At 38.2% G+C, this 21,037-nt stretch overlaps 1 long non-coding RNA gene across 3 annotated transcripts; it reads left to right on the top strand.

Moving 5' to 3' along the window:
• Positions 1-391: 391 nt before the first annotated feature.
• Positions 392-16,504, top strand: LOC129349209 (uncharacterized). Of its 3 annotated transcripts, none has more exons than XR_008602121.1 (4): positions 392-2,215; positions 10,309-10,467; positions 11,421-11,716; positions 16,091-16,497. It is a non-coding gene; the product is annotated as an uncharacterized LOC129349209 (long non-coding RNA). The 3 variants fall into 3 exon arrangements; XR_008602122.1 differs by lacking the exon at positions 392-2,215 and adding an exon at positions 2,344-9,074; XR_008602120.1 differs by lacking the exon at positions 392-2,215 and having other exon boundaries at positions 2,344-10,467; positions 16,091-16,504.
• Positions 16,505-21,037: the final 4,533 nt, after the last annotated feature.

Below are 21,037 nucleotides of genomic sequence, written 5' to 3'. Positions count from 1 at the left end.
AGTTGTTAAAGAAAAGGTCTTGGCCTCAATAAGTTATTCGACTTCGGAGGCTGCCAGAGATCCTGAAAACGCGAGCTTCGTGATGGCGGTATTAGGCTTTTAACAGGAGTATATTTAGTGGTGCATTTACTTGATTGACAGCTGTCTCATCCTATTAGCCTCACTTACTGTCACAGATGGCAGCAAGCAGCAAATTGAAACGCTTTAAAATGTCTGTAGAGGAGAAACTGTGACTGTTCACTGATGTTCTGTACTTATTTTTCTCTAGGTTACAACAGGCATGTTGGGTATAGGGGCTCACTGGCTGACCTACAGCAGTTCTTCACTGGCAAGCTTTATGTCCTCATGTACCAACTAAAGCTGCCAGCTGAAGAACTGTTGTGGTCGGCTATTTCCTGCACTGAAGACCCGTCCGTCTCCAGGAGTGACACGAGGAGTAAAGTCCAACCTCTGACCACCAGAAAATAATGAGCACAGTCCTGTTACTTATGCAGCATGTTTATGTGTTCAGATTCTTACCATGACACCTGCTGTATCATGTGACAACAGTATTGCATCGTGGAGGTCGTCTGTCACTCTGGGTTCATCTAATGATGGCTGGCACAGTTCAGTTTTTCTTTTTTTTTTTAAGTATTGACACAATTTAAGTTTCAGCTGGTTTGCATCATTCCAAAAAACACCTTTTAGTTGAGCATCAGCAGCCATGTCAAGGTGTGTTTTTTTCTTTTCTCATTTCAGGCATGATATGTGACAGATAGATACTTTATTCATCCCTCTGGGGAAATTCAAGGAATCCAACAGCTCACACGTTACATTAAAGATAAGGGGGAAAAATGTACAAAGGAACGTGCAAATCGTGCTGGTCAAAGAAATAGAGATAGAAAGAAGGTGCCAAAAAATACTGGTATTTACAAAAAAGGTGCAAAATTGTCGCTATTTACTATAAGGTATGAAATTGCTGATAATATTGCTGATATATGAATTGTTCTGTTAAAATTTAAAGCAAAAAACAGACATCAGAAATGGATTTTTATTCAAAATTACTGATGAAATTTAATTTACTCTTAGAAAATTTCTGAAGGAGCTCAGAAGCTGTCCACTAATGTTTGGTGCTCAACAAATCAGAAGCAAATAAAAATGAAGGCTAAAAGGCACAAAATGTTCTGTTTTAAATGAATGCTCTTGGAAACTTCTAATTGCTAGTATTACTTTGTGTTTTCTGAATGAATAGTTTTGAAAAGCCTAGAACTGCTACCACTAAAATAAGAAATGGAAGGACGGACAGCTGAAGTCTGCTGTCATCAACATTTTTCCTCTAACAACCATGAGTGTCATGCAGAAGAGTCCGCATATAAACACGCAGACGGACATCTTGCATGTGACCTTCACCGGCTATAAATCGAACTTCAAGAGAGAGGGCAATGCCCAGAGCAGGATGTGAAAGCAAACGTCTCCCTTTAAAAGCTGCCAGCCAGAGTCGAACAGAGGGAAGGAATGTTCTAGGGCCTTAACAAAACCAGATGCCCCGGCTTACTCTGCCTTGCACACATGCTTCGTGCTGCCTTCTCTCGCTCCTCTCATTCCTGCTTAACACCACAGATGGAACCAAGAACTGGGCAGACTCTTCTCCTCAGCCAGTCTAAAGTACACCGTCTACCTTTTACTGGCTCCTAGGTCTATCTGTGCCCCAATCTCCTTATCTTCTTGTCTGCTCCTCTTTACCTCTGAGTCATTATGCTTGGCAGACCTTTTCCTCATCCTCCTTCACTTCAGTGAAGACGCGCACAAACATGGGAAACTCCGACACGGGATTATTCCACTCTCTTTCCGTACATCCTCTCCAAGTAGCACTGCCAGTACCTTGCATTAATGCGTCATAACGTTGCATCTAAGGGTCACGCCTTGACCTTCCGTGCTGTGTAGGTTTGTTTCAGGTCAGGGGCTCAGCAGCCTGAGCCCCTCCCAGAGAGTTGGCCTGTGAGTGCATTAAGAGATTGCAGAAAGGAGGGATGCACGAGGAGAAGCAGCTGCAGGGAGATGAATCCACCTGACCCAGCAGGATGGGACCACTTTGCTTTCTGGTAGGACGTATTTGAAAGCAATGTGTGCATCCATCCACCACCCTTTCCTCTCTATCCCATTCAGATGAAACCAGCCTGTGCTACTAGACCTGGGTGGCCTGTACCTGCGCCAGATGTTTTGCCAGCTGTGGCGGGTGAGAAAACAGCACAGCATCACAGACAGAGACGAACAGGCGGCTGCTGCAGGCAGAAAGATGAGAATCTTAATGCACTTCTTATTAGCTCACAGGGATTTTATCCAGTGTAAGTTATTAAGCATTTCGTGCTTTTCTAACATCTCAGAATAGGTTAACTTTTGATCTATAAAAAAACACTTAGCTGAGATCCATTTACATCCATTAATGATATTAAAGTTCTAGGTCTCTAATAATTTCACCGGAGGAAGAGGAAGCATTAGAAAAACAACCTTTCCACTGAGATTTTGAATATTAAATGTTAATAGTGTTTAAGTGCTTTTTTTCAATGTCTGCCCGTCATCTTACATCTAAAGGGGTTTTTCAGACTCACGTCATGAGCTGAACTACACATTAGCATTCCGATCTACAGGCTTATGGACTTAGCCAACGTACTTCCTGCTGGAGACATACATTATACTGCCAGAGGGAACATAAACAATAATCTTCTTAAGGTGTGAGCTGCTCCTACAGCAGTTATAGCAAGCCCTTACTCAAGCAATTTACAGTATCTGAAGACGAGGTGGTGACTGGCACTGTACCATAATGTGTCATCGTAGTGCAGTTATCTGCTCTGTCATTTGGCACATAACTAAAATTATCATGATGAAAATTTGATTTTAATTAAGATTAATTTCTCCAAACCTGCACAGATGCCAACAATGTTGCCAAGTCACTTGAATAGCGCAAAACAGGCCTTTAACAGAGTGCTATTTGACAGTTGAGAGTGCAGAAAAGGTGAACAGGTGAAAGGAATATTAACAGTGGCTGATTTAGGTGGCATAGTAAGCTGCATTCACTACAGAGACCAGGGGCATCTCCATGGAATGCAGCCATAATTAATGTCATTGATTACACCAGAGCTTTTCATGCTATGATGTGACGGAGGCTCTATTGTTTGCCTTTGATTAGGGATAATTTTTACTAACAGCAAATTTTCCACTATTGCAGTCTTTTTAATCAACATCAGGCGAGCATCTGTTGAGGGTTCGTTAGCAAACAAGCAGCTCAGCAGGCTGTAATCTGTCTTAGCTGTTGAGGCACCGACTGAACTCAGTAAGAGATAAGAAAACCTGAAAGCAGCAGAAGAGAAAGCAGACCCTACACTTTTTTTGCAGCAAAAATAAACAGAAAAAAAATAGCCATCTGATTTACATTCAATCTTGAGTTTTTATGAGTTCAGTTTTATCTCTTCTTATACTCAGTTTTGAATTTGTTTCAGTGGATGAGTGTTCATTTTAAATGATTATTTTAACATGATCTGTTTGTTTTAACTCCAAGCAACTCCAACATCTATTGAAGTTCAAATGCACGTGTGAATTTCACTGTATTTCATCCAGAAGCCAGTTTTATCTCTATGTCCAAAGCCAAACAAATGTAAATTTTCATCAATCAAAGGTCAGAGCTTTGCGTGAAGACAAAGGACTCACTGAGACACTTTTTCCTCCCAACACAGGATTTCCACCACACTTTGGAATATGCAGCACAAGTTACATCTTTGCACAGCATGTGTAGACTTCAGGCTGCTGACTTTGACCCCTAGCTGTTATTAGATTAACTTTAGTTCATCTGGCCCTCACAGAGAAGGTCACAGAAACTTCCTATAGTCTTTTCCAGTGGTTAATCTACCTCTGCTCTATATGTGCTCTAGAGGACATCTATTTAAGATCTGAGCCGAGTTCCTTATCACTTCTCAACTCATGGCAGGGCTTTCAGTGTAATGGCTAACGGAGTGATAGGTGATGTTTTAGCAGGCTTGTATAATATATAATCTCAGTGGACGCAGCACTAATGGAAAGTGTTGTAGATTTGTAGATAGAGTTTGTAGAGGAGTGAGCTGAGGTTTTTTTAGACTGACTGTTGTAGCGTCTGCTGTGCTGCCCTCGTCTACCTCTTAAGTCAAAGCAGGAAGAAGATCCAAGGCCAGGTCTGAAGAGGTTTACAAACCTCCCCTAAATTCTTCCCTGTGGGTGAAATCATGTGAAAGCTGCTTAGGCAGATTATCCCTGCCTCGACGGCAGCTGGCAGCGAGATCCTTGGGAGTGCACCTGACTCAATATTCGCTGTGACGCAACTGCAGCCGGTGGCGCAGCGTGCTCTCACAATCCGCCATGACCTTTAGCCCCGGAGGGAGAAGTGCATCTTGAGGACAAACGCACGTAGGAAAAAAGACTAATCAACATACGAGCAATCAGATTAAAGAACATTTAGACATGTTTAATCTGTCACAAATGAAGCATGATAATCACTTAATTGGATTTTTCAGGAATGTGTTTTAAGCAATTTAGATTGTGTGATTATGAAAGAATACTGAAATACTAAGTGACAGTGAATGTTACCTAACCTACACTACTGCTCAAAAGTTTGGGGTCACCCAGACAATTTCATGTTTTCCATGAAAACTCACACTTTTTTTCATGTGCTGAAATAAATGCACAGGGGTTTTGTAATCATCAATTAACCTTTCAACACCATTAGCTAACACAATGTAGCATTAGAACACAGGAAGCTAGAATAGTCATTTACCACATTAACGATGCCTAAACTGTATTTCTGATTCATTTAATGTTATCTTCATTGAAAAAAAGCTTTTCTTTCAAAAATAAGGACATTTCTAAGTGATGTTTAGTCATAGTGTACGTTTAACCCTAAATTTGACTAATTGCATATATGAAAGGATAAAATTCCTTATAAGATGAATCAACTGAGTAATTTTGTTCTGATATCAGTTTACCGACAACCTTCTTCTTGTACATTTACTGATGAGGAACAAAACTATAATTCCCCTATTTTTTACCAACAGCATTCCTGGTGTTTACACTGTTAGTCTTTAAGATGAAGACAGGCATTCAAAATTCGCCAAAGATTAATAAAATCTTTTTGAAAAAGCATCAGCAATATCCAAAATGAAATCATAAAAAGGCAGCAGTTGTTAAAAAAAAAAAAAAAAAAATGAAATAATTAAATAAAAGAAGCAGAACTGCATAAGGAAATATTATCTGGCAGCCAATGTCATAGCTGCTTCACCTGATATTCTCATTTCTATAGTCACTCAACTCTTTTTTGTGTCGATGATGGACATATTCAAATGTGACTAATGTGAAAATGAATCCATAGTAGAGTGTAAAACTCTCCAGCTCTCTGACAGCTGCTGTCACTTGATTTTTGATGGTGAGTATCATTGTATAGTGATTCAGCTACACTGCATTTCCTCCATCATGTGTTCTTATCTATAGCCGCTACTTAAGGATGTTTTAAATCTGAGCAAGTGAAGCTTATTTTTGTGTGCACACATTTGTCAGACGCCGGAAATTTACATGTAGATGGAAAGTGTCATTTTTCTAAATTAGGTGAAGGCATAAGGAGGGGATGGTCTCCTTCCAAGTATATTTTAATGAAGTCCCAGGTGTGCTGTCACCTCATGAAAACACAATGCTCCAATAAAATCCATGTCCTATCACACTCAGCCACTGAGGCAAGTTTTATTAAAAATGAAGAGACTTCAGTTTTAATGCTGCACACAGGAGCCTTTGCCAGGTCAAAGCCAAGAAAAAACAATCAATGGCAGACCAATGCCGAAGTGAGAAATACTTTTGTTTTCAGGGGATGCAGAGGCAAACTATGGAGCTTGGAGCTCCTGAAATACTTTCCATTCTTTAGACATTTTCAGGGTCTATTATTCAACCACTAAATATATCAATACTGTCTGGACAGCAACTATAATTTTTGATTTATATATTCTGTAGTGAATCACGCAGAGTAATGCAAAAAGAAATCACTGGTGGGCAAGATGAGTAAGCCATAAAACAGACGAAACAGGGCATCAAATAAAATGCTCAGATATAAGCAATTCCAGCTTTATTTTTGCTAATGCTTTGTAGACTTTCTGTGAATTCAGAGTTCTTCTTTAGTACTCTGAATCATTTTTTTCAACACAAACTGTCCCATTACTTCCATTTGTATTTCATCAGTTTTCAAAGTGTTAAGCTGAATGGAGAAAAATGACACACGCAATCATAAAAATGTACAAATTAACCTAAAATTTTCACTAAAAACATTATTTCAGATATTATTACAGAGCAGCTCAAAGTTGTAAAAAATATGTTGCTTTACTACACACAATTGCAACTTAAAGAGGTAAGAAATAGTGCTTTAGTAAGAATTGGAATTGTAACTGGCACTATATAAATAAAATTGAATTGAATAGCTACATGGAAAGTGGTATTCCTTAAAAGTCTGTGTACGCCATTTTAAATCACTATTAACATGAATAACAGCAGTTTTGACAAAAAACAAATTCTTTAAAAAATAAAAAAAATCCTGATCAACAGACATAACTGTAAAAGCACTTTCATCTGGCTATCTTAGCTTGTTTCTACACAAAATATAAATAAAGTTATTTTGTTGCTCATGCTCAATGTCTTGACAAATGAACACATTGGTTTAATAGGAGCTTTCACTTCCTCGATTTGTAAAATTCGTTATATGCACATAACTGTCAGCAACTCCACTCATGAGAAGTGAAAGGTAATTGTAGAAATGGCAACAGCTGAAATGTGGTGAGGTCTGGTTTTCCTCTTGCTGTCTTTCTGCACAGTTGTACAGTTATGTTTTAAAAGTAGGGAATTTATCACTGTGGCCCTCTGTTTTGTCTCAGGCAGCTGTTTTATGGGGAGTTATTTATTGATGTAGTCAATATCTGTCTTTAAAACTTCTTGTCATATTTCACTGTATAATGGAGATGACTGTAAATCACATGAAGCACCTCAGTATAAGAAGCATAGCACTAGCATCCATCTCTGCAAAAATTGTTCACATTTGATGTAGAGCAAAGACAAAGTTGTCTTGTTCATGAATGTTTTGAAAGTGGAAACACACAGGAGTAAATCCAGTCAAAAAATAAGTCAGATTTGTGCAAAAAAAATCAGATTTTTAAACTTGGATTTGTAATATATAATAGAGTCTGAAAGATAAATCAGTGGTGAAAATGTCATTAAACATGTCACAAAAAAGGTCTGAAGTCTGATTTGACTCTAATGTAAAGTCAAGGACTGAGAGATTACACAAAGTAGCCTTCACCCGCTCACCGCAACGCTTAAGCCAGAGCGCATCCTGTCTCAGAGGGGCCCGACTCGTGATGTGTTCTACACATTGCAGCCGATACTTGGCCGGCACCGTGCTCCCAAAATAGATGGCAGTTCCAGATAGGTGGGCTGTGAGGAGAAACTGAGAGAAAGTGGGAAAGGAAGTGCGAGTGGGAAGCATGATAATGTAACCAAAGACAAGAAGATCAGCGTTGTGTGTCTGCAATCTGCTGCCCTGCACTCCTACATTTATTGTGTTTGCTGACGTGGGAACCGGCGCTCTTGTCAGGCTCTTCACTGAAGGCCAATTACGTCATTCTTTGGAAAGTCTGACCAACAGCGGCCAGACAATCTTGTTAGACGGCCGTGATGGGCAGACACACCAACTGAGACATGCAGATGCAGGATCACACAGTTTCACAATGTAGCATGGATGAAAACACACTCAAGCTAAGACAACCACTGTGATGTGTTTCCCCCTCTTAAATCCACGCAATAAAGCGAGAGCACAGAGACCCATACATGTCTATGCGCTGAAGTGGGCTGTGGAGACCGGAGGCTTACCCAACAGAGTTATAAATAACTGGACGGCCTGCACCTTAAGATGGTTTTGTCTGGGTGGAGGGCGCTCAGAGTTCAATGTAACCTGACAACTTAATCCCTTGTAAGAGAGAGAGAGAGACACTGGGAGATCGGTGAACGTGGTGCCGTCTCGGATTTCCAGGCTACTGTTGCTTATTAGCACTTAGAGAGAAGCTGCAAACATTGGTTCTTATTTGGACTCAGATCAGCTTGTCACTCACGTGCGCTTATTTAAGTCCACACTGTCCTGATACACTTTAGCCCTTACTGGCGAATTAATAATTTACTGTAGCTTTAGTATATGTCTATCACAAGTAGATGAAACCAAATATTAGATTAAAGAAATTGTGTGACATTTTGTGAAATAGGCTATGAAAATATATAAGCATGATAATCAGTGAGACAAATTGTTATGCCTTCAGATAGAGCCAGGATAGCTGTTTCACCCTATATCCAATCTTAATGCAAAGCTATGTAATAGTTGTACGGTTATTATACAGACACACGAGTGGTATCAAAATTTTCACATAATTCTCAGCTAATAAAACTGAATAAGGGCATTTATGAAAATTTGAAGCTGCCTCCTTCTTAAACAAAACCACAATTAGGACCCAAAACCTCAATAAAGAGGATTGCTGACATCATATACAGTCATGACCACTGCTCCCTCTAAACTGCGCGCGTGCGTAATTGCGCACTGCTGACACGGTCTCCGCGCACAGAAAATCTGCGCTGCGCACAAAAAAAAGTCCAACCTAAATTGTAAATAAAATAAACACGTAACAATTCATTCTGTGCTATTTTTCAGTGTGAGTCAGTGAGTGACCGGTGACTGGCTGCTGCAGCCAATGATGCGATTCACATACGTATTTACCATAGACTGTATATAATGGTATTTACGCAGCTAATCTACGTCAGACGTCCTTATGTGCAGTCACCGTTGTTGTCATAGATATGAATGAGTAGATAGGACACGCCCCTTTGAGCTGCGTGCTACTGCGAGGCTAAGCTAGTGGGGGCAAAGTTTCAGTGCATTCCGTTGATGTAGACGGCGTGAAAACGGAAACAACAAGTATGCCGGCTCACTGTGCTGCATACAGTTACACACTACGTCGTACGATTGAGACAAGGAAACTTGGAATGACTTTTCATAGGTAAGAATAGTTTTTGGCTCTTTTTTCATTATGAAATCTTGTTGAGAGCTTCCAGTCTATGAGAGCTAACTAGTTAGCCACTAGCAAAACGCTAAGGCGAGCTAGCAGTGGGGCTGGGCGATAAATCGATTTTATCGATTAATTCGAGTTTGTACTTAATGTCGATTTGTTTTTATGAAAATCGATTCTCTCATCAACATCCGCACGAGCGCCTGCCTGCTGGCCTCCCGTAGTTCAGAGTGCGCGCCCCCCCCCGCGCTTGATACACAAACAACATGGCGGCGAGCGGTGCAGATCTAAAGGTGCGTGTCCACTGGATGCTATTTCCCCGCACGGCAACGCACCGCATCTGAAAATCGCACGGACGGCGGTCACTAGCGGACCACAACATGGTCACATGACAGCGCTGAGCAACAGCGGGCCGCTACATGCTGACGTCACCGAGCTTTCAGCTGGACAGTCCTGCAGACAAGTCGGATAAACACAGCGGCTCGGCCGCAAACTTTCCCTTTTATTTCTAAAAACACGTCAGCGAAAAGTATTTCTTAAAGCATTTGAAGCGAGAAATAATCTGCAGCAGCTGAATCTGTCCTCGTTTTATGTCACCGACGCCTAGTTTAGAAGTTTGAGGACAGTTTAACGATGCGTGGAATCTCCGCACGCTGCATTCAATTTGCATAAAGTAGAAGTCAGTCTACTGTATGCAAATGAGCTGCAGCCCCCTCCGGGTAAAGACAACGGATCCTAGCGGGAAACGCACCGCAACCGGACCAGCATGCCACATGTGGCGCATTTCCAACTGCGATCCAGTGTGTTTACCCAGAGAGGGCTGCAGCTCATTTGCATAAAGTAGACTGGACTCCAGCGTGAGGAGATTAGGTAGGGGGTAAAAAAAAAATCGGATAAATCGTGAATCGGGATTTTTTGTGAAAAAAATCGAGGATTTTTTTTTTAGGCCATATCGCCCAGCCCTAACTCATGTAAATCCAGATTACCATCTATGTTCTTCCTCCAAACCCATTTCATGATTGGGATTACAGGCAGTTCTTTAGGACTGCTCTCAAATCATTGAAATGTTACTAAACAAGGTTATACTTATCAAATTAAATAGCTCTGGTCTCCAGTATATTGGCGAATTCGGTTCTTTGTACTTAATTTATTAGCATGATTTCTTTTTTAATATGTTGTGTACAGACTTAATTACTTCTCTGTCTACTTTTCTTACTCCATGTAGGTTTCCCAGAGACTATGGGTTGAGGAGGAATTGGAAGTTTGTCGGCTTAGACCTGGTGTCATTCCATCAGTGTTAAACTTCCCGGCTCATCTTGGAAGAGTACGTGCCAGAAAGACCACGACCAAGCAGCCTTGAGATCTTAGGCAGCGTCTCCCTGAGGTGGGTGTCAACGGTGTTCACAGTCAGGTCTGTGGTAATGCCGTCAAAAAACAAAACAGAAAAAAATGTAGATTATAAATCAACATATAACCAAAGCACTCTGTGTATAACGCCATAGTATAGGATGTAGTTCAGAAAATGTCAAAGTATAGTATACTTTACTCAAAAATAACATAGTATGGCCTCATAGTATGGCCTGTAGTTCATAGTACAGCATGTTGGCAAGAAAAAAAACAAAACATAGATTATTATGTGGTTCAAAAAGCGCAAAATGATAGGATGTTGCCTAAAATTGTCATGTATGATATGTGGTTCAAAAAATGTCATAGTGCAGTATATTGTCAAAATAGTATGTAATTCAAGAAAACATCAGAGTATAATATGTCATCTAAAAAATGCCATAGAATAATAATTTCATTGCACAAGTAAAAGTATAGTAACTTTTAAAACTGTTCAAATTCTTATATGTTGCTAAAAAAAACCCAAAAAAAACTACAACAAAAAAAACGTCACAGTAATATGTCAATTAAAAAAGCCTATAGTATAGCGTGTTGCCCAACAAACATCATAGTATAGCATGTCGCTCTAAAAACGTCACAGTATAGCCTTTAGTCCACAGCTGTCAGTAGGTGAGGAGCAACACAAAAACAGTCCAAACGCTGCTTTCCAGAGGGTTAGACAAGAATTTATTTGAAAGAGGAAGTTTACAACAACACAACATGTGAGGGGGTTAAAAACAAATGGTTGTTAGTAAAACAAAAATAAATAAACAGAACTAAGAGTGAACTTCATGTTGACATTGATGGGCATTCCAACCAGGAACAAAGTAAAAGATAATCAATACAAAAAAACCTCTTCCTGTTCACCTCTTAAAGCCCAAAAACACACCACAGTAGCACCCTAAACTAAAGCTACCAATGGGTTCCCTGTTTTCCTTTCTGAACAATTCAAAGGTCCCTCTCTATCTCCACACATCCACCAACCACTGGAACACATCTCCAAAGTTCTGCTGGACCAGCTCAGCTTCCCCTCAGAAGAAGTGCTGCCACCTGCCAGATGAAGGAGCCTTTTGAGAGGCAGCTGGCATCGTGATTGGACTGTACTTTGGTCTGTTCCAATCCAGCTTCAGCTCCAGAGACGGCAGGCGGGACGAGTCAACGGAGGCCGGGTGGACGAAGGCATGCAGCTGAGTACAATCCAGAAAACAACAGTGGAGGAGCCCAGCCCAGAGCCAGAACACAGTAGCATGGTATGTCTCTTAGAAAATATCATAGTATAGCCTTTGGTATGAAAAAAACGCCATCATATACATCGTATATTGTACAAATAACAAGTCAAAGCAAAGAGACATACATTGTAGAATTGTAGTAATTGTGGGCTGACCGATTTACTGATTATCAGTATTTTATTTTTTACTGATTTACGGTAATAAATACATTTAAAAATGGTGCTACTTTGGCTGTGAACCTTTATCTACCTGTGGTTGCTCTGTCTTCTGGAGTGATTTGATTGGTTATACGTCACGAATAAAACTCCTTTAACTTAACATCTGTAAACAAAAAAACGTATCAAGGTTTTCTGTTAGTTTGTGTTCTTCTAAGTTTAACTCAAGATTTTGAATACTTTCATTTACTGCAAATGAATATCTACTCCAAATGTCTCACTAATAATCATTATCAGCCTTAAAAACCCACAAAACACCCCTCTATACTGGACCACACTTAGTACAGTCCGGTTCCCCTTTCTATAAATCTGCTTGGAATCTTCCACTTCCTGTTTGTCAAAGTGGCCTTCTACCTGGACAGGTTTTGTTGCAGCTCATGCAACAAACATTTTGGGTAACTGCACTTTAATATGGATGGATGACACTGAATTAGAGTCTGTTTTAATGAGACTGAGTTAAGATGTGTAGCTCTGTCATTAAATAGTAAATTATTTCTCAGAATTCACAGAGAAAAGTCTGAAATGTTTGCTAGGTTAGCGTCCCACATGTTCTTTGGCTCAGCTAAAGCTAACTCTCTCCAACTTCTGGATCTCTTGAGTTGCTTGTTGTTAAAATATCTTGCTAGAGATGCTGAAGCTCAGAAAGTCTGAGATGTTTGTTCAAAATAAGCTCATTCTCAAGTCTTATCTGAACTGTCCTCTTTTGTTTGAACTTTCCCTAAACTTAGGAGTTAATGACAGAGCAGCACATCCAGACTCGGTCTCACTTATGTAGAGATTAAACTTCAGTGTCATTCATTGATGTTAAAGTGCAGTTTTCCAAATGTTTGTTGCACATGCTCCCGACCAAAGCAGTGCAGGTGGAAGACAATGTGAAGAGAAAGCTCCAGAGGATGAATATCACACATTTACGTTGGAAATTAATGTCCTTTAATTAGACATTGTCATGCAGAAGTTGGATTTCCCTTTAATGATGTTCAAATCTTTGTTGAGTGTTTTGTTGATGTTGGTTTCTAAATGTTTTTGACACTCGGCCCCAAAGATTAAAACCTTTTACGGCTCACAAGCTGCAACAATTCACACATTATCAACTATCTTTCTGACTAAACTAAGATATAAAGTGAAAAACTGCCTGATTCCTGCATCATGAATGTAAATCTTTTTGGTTTTTATGACTGTAAACTGAATATATTTGGGTTTGACATTTTATAAACCAAAACAAGAAATGAATTACTGGAGAAAACGATCAACAGATTAATGGACAAAGAAAATGTGTTTTCTAACATATATGTCTGAATTACTCCATTACAAGATACATACAATTTTAATTCAATTTTATTTATATAATGCCAATTACAGGTCAAATTGTCTCAAGATGCTTTATTTTTATATTTTTTTGTCATATTTAAAATATGACAAAGTAAGAAATTTAAACCTCTTGAGTAATCCAATTTATTATTTAGTTTTTAAGAGACTAATTGACAATTCAAACTTTCTCCACTAAAACTAATAAACATGAGGTCAAATAGAAGGAAGAGTTTTAAATACTGCAGTCCCATGACGACAAGAATAAAGTTTCTCAACAAAAACTAAATCTGCTGGTGGATTCCATGAAAGTCCTAATAAAGGATAATAAAGTGTGATACTAAAGGTTTGTGGGGCTAAAAATCTCAAAGTAAAGATATCGCGTTGAACATCTGGATCGAGGTTGATAAAAGTTGACCTTCTTTCATTTCTCTGGAGCCGACTCCATGGATTTTATGGATGGTGGTTAAAGACCTGCTCTTCTAGTGGTCTTCCTTCTAGTCGCTGTAAAAAGTCAGTCCATCCTGGCCGACTTCAACACCTCTTCATGACAACTTGTTCTGCCTCCGACCTCGTGGAAACTCAAGAAACTCGGGAAAACCTGTCGAGACTCGAAGAACTCGTGGAGACTCGAAGAACTCGTCGGGCGGGGGAAGGTGTGGTGGGTGGTGGGGGGAGGTGGGGGAGTAGAGGGGGGAGGCCGCCACCCACCTCCCCGCCTACTCTCCGCCCTGACTCCACCCAGACTCCGCCTTGGCTCCACCCATGTGGTCACTTCAGAAACTACGATGTCAAAGGGACGACGAAATTATTTCTTTTTATCTGATCTGTAGCTCAGTGAGTTAAGGATTTGCCTATGGAGCTGCAGGTCGCTGGTTCAAGACCAGACACTTCTTAAATTTTTCTCAAAATCCTGACAAAGACAAAGAAAGAAAACTGCCAGTGGCGGGTCTTGAACCTGCGACCTTCCACTTGGTAGTCTCTCTTCTTATCCCCTGAGCTACTCGCTCAGATACTAATTCTTCTTTTTTTTGCGCATTTATCATCTATTTTTTGTCATTTTCGAGTTTTTTTTTTAACTCGAGTCTCGACTCGACCGTTTTTCTCAGGAGGTTGGACTTCAGCCTTTGTGCTGGAGGGTGGAACCCTCAGTTCCAAGACTTTCCAAAGCCTCCACACCTCCCGAGTCCTCAGGACCTGAGCTTTCACACAGTCTGAGGGCTGAAATTTTCTAAGTCCCACAGTAGTTCTCTGTTAGATTGAACTTTCAGACAGTCCAAGGACTGATATCTTCTAAGTTCCTGAGTAGTTCTCTGTTAGTTTGAACCTTCAGACAGTCTGAGGACTGAAATCTTAAAAGTTTCTCAGTACTTCTCTGTTAGTTTGAACTTTCTGGTTAACAGAAGCCTTAAAACTTGTGACCATGAGTCTTGATTTCACATTTAGACCATCCATCTGAGTTCTTCTCAGACCTTCACCTGTGGGTTTTTTAGAAATCCTCAACAAACTTTGATTCTCTTCACTGAACAGTAAAGTTTGTGGAGATCAGAAGGTAACATTAGTTTGATCGATGCCTTCAACTACTAGTAGACTTTATCTGGAAATCAGTTTTCTGAAATGAGTTCTTAGTAAATCTGTCCACAATCAAACCAAGAACATAGAAAGAGGAAATGTTTGAAGAAACAACTTGATGTTTTCATTTCAGACTAGAAAACGCTTTCAGACCTTTATCTGTTTTTGATCGTTTTATTGTCTCTTCTGTTTAATTTGATCTTCTAAAGTCTAACTGGTGTCTTTTCAAATGTTTTGTCTTTAGTTTGATTCTTCTTAAATGTTTAGTTTTGCTCTTTTCTCACCTTTTATTCTTTTCTAATGTCTGATCTGATTTCGAAATGTTTTGTCTTTTTAATGTTTAATTGTTGTTTTTTCAAATGTTTTATGGGCTTGTTTGAAAAATTTCCTTTTCTTTCCCAGTGTTTAATTTTTTGATTAAATCTTTAAGGTTTTTCTTTTTTAAATGTTTTACCACCTTTTAATGTTTAATTTTCTTTTTAAATGCTTCATTGTATTTTCTGTTTAATTCCTATTTAAAGTTTTATTGTCTTTAAGATTTAATTTTCTAATTAAACATTTAATTTTTTAATTAAATGTTTTGACTTTTTAAAGGTTTAATAATCTAATTAAATGTTTTGTATTTTTCTAAATGTGTAATATTCTTGTTTAATTGTATTTTTTAAATGTTTAATCATCTAAAATATTTCATCTTTAATGTTTAATATTTTTGTTTAAAAAATTTTTTGTTTAATTTCATAATTACATGCTTTGTATCTTCTGTTTAATTATCTAATTAAATATTTTGTCTAATATAATTTAATTGTATTTAATGTTTAATTTTCTTTTAAAAAGCTTTATTATAGTAAATGTTTTTTCCTTTGATTTAATTGCTTTTTTACTGTAGTTTATTTCTTTAATCTTTTTTTTCTGTCAAGATTTTAACCCCAACCTTAAAAATGAATCACAATGAAAATACTTCTGTTGTCACAATCATGAGTTAGTCAATTATTCAGTTTATCAATTCAACTTTATTTGTTTAGCACCTTTCACACAGATTACAAAACTAAACAAGCAAAGAGAAAAAACTATGCTAAAACTATGATTAAAACTCAAAAAAAAAAAAAAAAAAGATTTAACATGGTAATAAAATATGTTGTGTCCAGGGGATGGAGGGAGTTTATTGAAGTCTTCTTGGGCTCACATGGTAAATCATTTAAAATATAAACTTGATATTCAGTCTAAGGAAACTGCAGAGTGACAGAAGAACCAACAATATCTCCTGTTTTCTCCTTTAATGAGTCGACTCTTCTTGTGCTTTCAGACCAAAGAACTACAGACTCTTCACAACCTGCTCAAACTCTTGGTACAGGACCTCACCACACGGGTCAAGAAGGTTTCTGTCTCATTTCTACTCTGAAGCTCACCTTCTCCTGCTCAAACTGCTGACAAATGTTTCTGCTGCTCTAAAGTCTGGTCTCCAGAACTTCCTAAAAACTCTCAAAGTCTCTTCTGCTGCAGGTTGCTTTGTAGAACTGTTCCAGAAAACCTCACTAAACCACATGGAGGGGCCTCAAGATAGTCGTCCAAATGAAACCTTACAAAAACCAAACTAGCACAACCCAGACGCTAAAGTCTCCTGCAGCCTACCAGAGAACCTCTGAGAACAGAGAATCAGGACAGGAACTCTTACCTTCTGGACAACCAACGCTGGTTCTCAAACAAGAATACAGAATGTGTCTGACCAGAAAACCTCTGAAGACTCACTACAGCCAAGATAAAGACACAACTCAGCTGCACCAAATCCACTAATCACTGCACACATTAGGACCATGTGCTAACTGTGGCTAAAGAACCTCATTTACCAAGACAACTATCCAGTACAAAGCCCTAAAACACACCAAGAAACACATTAAAGACGATTTTACTGCTGGAAGCTGCAAGCCAACGCCTAAAGAACAAACTGAAGCAATGGAGCCAAACCCGGTTCTGTGGTGAAGAGAAGCAGAGGAAATGTTTGTCTGCAGCTAAATAAAGCAGGAAGACACTGAGCTGCTCAGGTGTTCCTGATAACACCAAGCAGCCACCTGGACAGCCAATAGGAACACAGCCACCTGGACAGCCAATAGAAACACAGCTTACTGGAAGTCCAGAGGGCTGGCTTAGTGAAGGAAATTTAGTTTAAAGTTGAAGCAGAAAGTTAACAAAGAAAGTTGAAAACCACCTTCTGATCCCTGAAATCTCTGAGTTTTCACACAAAGAACACCTGAACATGTCAAACTGGTTCCATAGTAGAACCATCATTGTAAAAATGTCATAGTATGGTGTGTTGCTCAAAAAACATTAGGACCCGGCTGTCAGGGGACAAACATGTAAGAAACATGAGAACAGAGAGAACCCAACCAGTAGGTCACAGTTTATCATCCCCCAGTCATCTCCTGAAGTCCATATGGTGAGAGACATCAGTATCTGGTTGTTCATTTACCAGAGGATGCTTAGAATCATGCTGATGTGGTCTGTACTCTACAGTATTTTAGTGACTCAATAAATGCCTAAGTTGTTTTTTTTTTTAATGCTTTTTAGTTTTTATTAAACATTTAATAGCCTATATGTAATCAATAAATGGCCTTTGTCTATCTTAAGAAAAATTCACTCAGAACTCTGATATGTTAACAGTACTAAATAAATCAATAAATACATGCATACACAAAAATAAGTTAATACATTAACTGTGTTAAGATAAGATTTAGATTTTTTAAAAAGTAGTTTATGTTTTTGCAGAATCCAGTATTGCTCACTGGTTGGTCATTACATTTTGTTAGTTTGATTTCACTGTTTAAAATGATGCCACCTCTTTTCAGACAGAACCTGTGATAATAAAACAATACAAAATTTTTAGTTCCGTGTTAATAAAGCACTTAAAGCTTTTAAGTATGGCTAAATGCTTTTTTCAAAATTAAATATATCACTCCTTAGTTGGTAGTGGCCCCAAGTTCAGTAAAGTTGGAAAGATATTCACAGATTTGGACTTCCAGCATCAATAACTCATTAGATATAGGTTGTCAAAACATAAACGGTGCCTCTTTCCCATTGTTGCAAGGCAGACAATGTGCTACAAGCCCAGTTTTATCAAAAGTAGCTGTCTTTCAAGCTACAGGAATAACATTGGTGTCTATGGAGTGAACAGGGTCCGTCTGCAATTTGCAAAACCGCTGCAACAGTAAAGAGAGACAAATATTCAATAACTTCACTCTTATACATTGTAGTGTCACTAAAATCACTGCAGCCTTCAACTGGCTCCTGTTGTCAAAGTGTTTTAACAGAAATGTAAATGCTGTAATTTGATTCTTTTAATGAACCATGTAACTTGAATGGATGTGATGCTGGTGTGACCACAGTGAACACGTCTGATGTTGCTCACAGTGGTCCAAGGGACGCTCAGGGAGTTTGTGTGTTTGCTCAGACTCATGGAAAATTACAGGGAACATTGGTCTACACTCCACATTGCAGAATATTTGTGCCATCTAAAATAATTTCCTGGACAACAAACGGTGGACTTGAGGACATTCGAGTCCCTGACTGCAGCCCTGACTGACCTGCAGCATCCAGCAGCTCGTTCTCGTCTTTCTCTCGTCACCTGTGACATCGTGTCATTTGAATAAAGCTGCATTTTAAAGTGGACTTTAATCGTCACTGGTCAAAGGTGTGTCTGTGTTCTGGTCATGCTATCTGATCACTGTCCTTAAAAGACACATCTGACGAGGGATTTACTCAGTGTACGAGAATCTGTCAGCAGTTGAACAGCTCCAAAGCATTTTGTGCACATCTGACTAAATTTAACACTTTATTTCAAACCACAACAATAGAAAATAGATGAAAATACAATATTTTCAGAATGGTAGTATCACTAAAAATAGAAATGCTAATAACAACAGTCAGCTCAGAAAAACAGATCAGGCTCCATGAGGAATGCTGCAGCTTAGAAATGCTTCAGGATGGGAATTTTATTGTCCTACATATCTGATTTTTTAATATAATAAACTATAAAGAGTTTGTGTTTCTTTGTGGGAGAAAATGATGCAACTTCCTCCATTTAAACCCCCCCTCTGGAGCACGTGAAGAGTGCATTGTCACAGAGCTGAAAACAGGGTTTCATAGCTCATGAAAAGTTGACAACCTTTTGCAGATACACGGCTTTAACAGGACGGAGATGATATGCATAATTTCTATCATCTGCATGTTGAATGTGACAACCAGCGATGAAGGAGATTCCCAAATCCTTACTTCAAGAAGCAATACTAAATATAAAAATACAAATTAAAGATATTATCCAAGTATTAGAGGCAACATATATTTACAGAAGAGTATCATGTGCTAAAAAAACTGATTATAGAGCAAAATAGCAGCTGTACACCAGTGTGATATATGAACTGATTTTGATAACTACTACTTTTTTTAAAGGCTAAACTTTTTTGGCATACTGTGAAATAAGAAAAATATCAAAAATATCCATCTTTATCCCCAATTTCACAAATTACCAGTATAACTAAAACACATTAATTCAATATTTTTGTGCAAGCTGTCACTCATTTAACAGATAAATCTACATAAAATTCTAGAAACAATACTTATTTTTCTGTTGACTGTCATTTATTGTATGTATATATTTTATATCTTTATTTTATATATATGTATATGTGGATTTTGGAAATAGAATTGAAACATTAAGCTTGAATTTAACAGTTTTATGTATCAAATGAATTTTAAGAAATGTGAAATTACAGGATATTTGGAAATGCATTTTAATTTTGTCTTCTTATATTTAAAAAAAATCTTTTACAACTTACAATTTTATTGCATATTACAGCTGCAGAATCTTAATGTTATCTTACATTAGACATGCATTTTATCAAACTTTTTATGCTATAAAAAAACATTTTCTTTTAAAAAATTACAAATTTTGTGGCTATTTACAACTGCAGATTGTTCATGTTGTTTTACGTTAGACATATATTTTAACAGTCTTTCCATGTTAAAAAAAAGAAAAATATATATATATATATAAAAATAAAAAAAAATAACAGCAACAATAATAAAAATAATAATTATTGCTATTATTATTATCATTATTATTCACTTTTTTATAAAAAGAAAAGACATTTTATGGCTATTGACAACCACAATTTTTACATCTTATTTTACATTACATGTGTATTTTGTCAGAGTTTTTATGTCAGAAATGTCTGTTTTTTTTAATGGAAATTACGTTACTAATGACTATAAAGATTTTTAATGTTATTTTATATTAGACATGTATTTTGCCAATGTTTTTTATTTGAAAAAATAACTTTTTGAAAAATATGCTTGGTGCCAATTTTTTGCTATATATTATATTATTTTATATTATACACATAAATTCAGAGTATTTTTGCAATTTTTGTGATATTTAATGTATTTAAAAAATACAGAAAAATCTACAAAATAAAAAAGGACATTTTTTGTAACATGTGAGACCTTTTTCTGTGGTGTAGTGGATGAACATAAAAACAGCATTTTAATGTAGAAGAGTCAAGGTGAAGACAATTTTAGCCTCTTTTTGAGATATTTCTGCATTTCTTCCATAACAACACATCTTATTTTAATGGCTGATGTTAGATATTGTGTACAAAACCTCGTCTGATAAATGTAACGGAGTTTCCTCTGCTGATTTCCAGTCGACTCTGCTCACCGGTTAGTGATTCACGGATCCAATTTGAATTTTAGGTGGAACCACAGAAAGTAGCTGCAGCCACCAGAAGCCAGAATGACAGCAGCAGAGGAAGGGACAGCGCTGAGAGAAGAGAGGGAGAGCGTGAGGGGGTGTTAGGGGAAGACAAGCACTCGTGGGGGTCCCAGCTTTTAAATAATTCACGGAGAGACTCGCAGCACTCAGTGCAGAGGAGGAGCACTGTCAGGTCAGCTCATTCACTGCAGAGAGGAGCCGGGGAGGGAGGGAGGGATGGAGGAGTGTATAAAGATAGCATGTGAGAGGAAGAGTTTGCCCACATGCATATGTACATCTGTGTGTGTCTGCGCATGTGTGTTCTGCCTCCGTGTGTGTGTGTGTGTGTGTGTGTGTGTGTGTGTGTGTGTCTGCGTGTGATGAAAATAGACAAAATCGAGGAGAAACAGGTCGCTTCCTCCTGGAGCTTTCTGGTTTCTCTTAGTCACCACGGCAACCGCCTCCTCCCGCATCCCTGTTTACTTTGTTTATTCGCTCATTTGACTCTTC

Source organism: Amphiprion ocellaris, chromosome 7, assembly GCF_022539595.1.
Source record: "Amphiprion ocellaris isolate individual 3 ecotype Okinawa chromosome 7, ASM2253959v1, whole genome shotgun sequence".
NCBI lineage: Eukaryota > Metazoa > Chordata > Actinopteri > Pomacentridae > Amphiprion > Amphiprion ocellaris.
The sequence above is the reverse complement of the archived record's forward strand: the minus strand, read 5'-3'. Positions and strand labels throughout refer to the sequence as shown.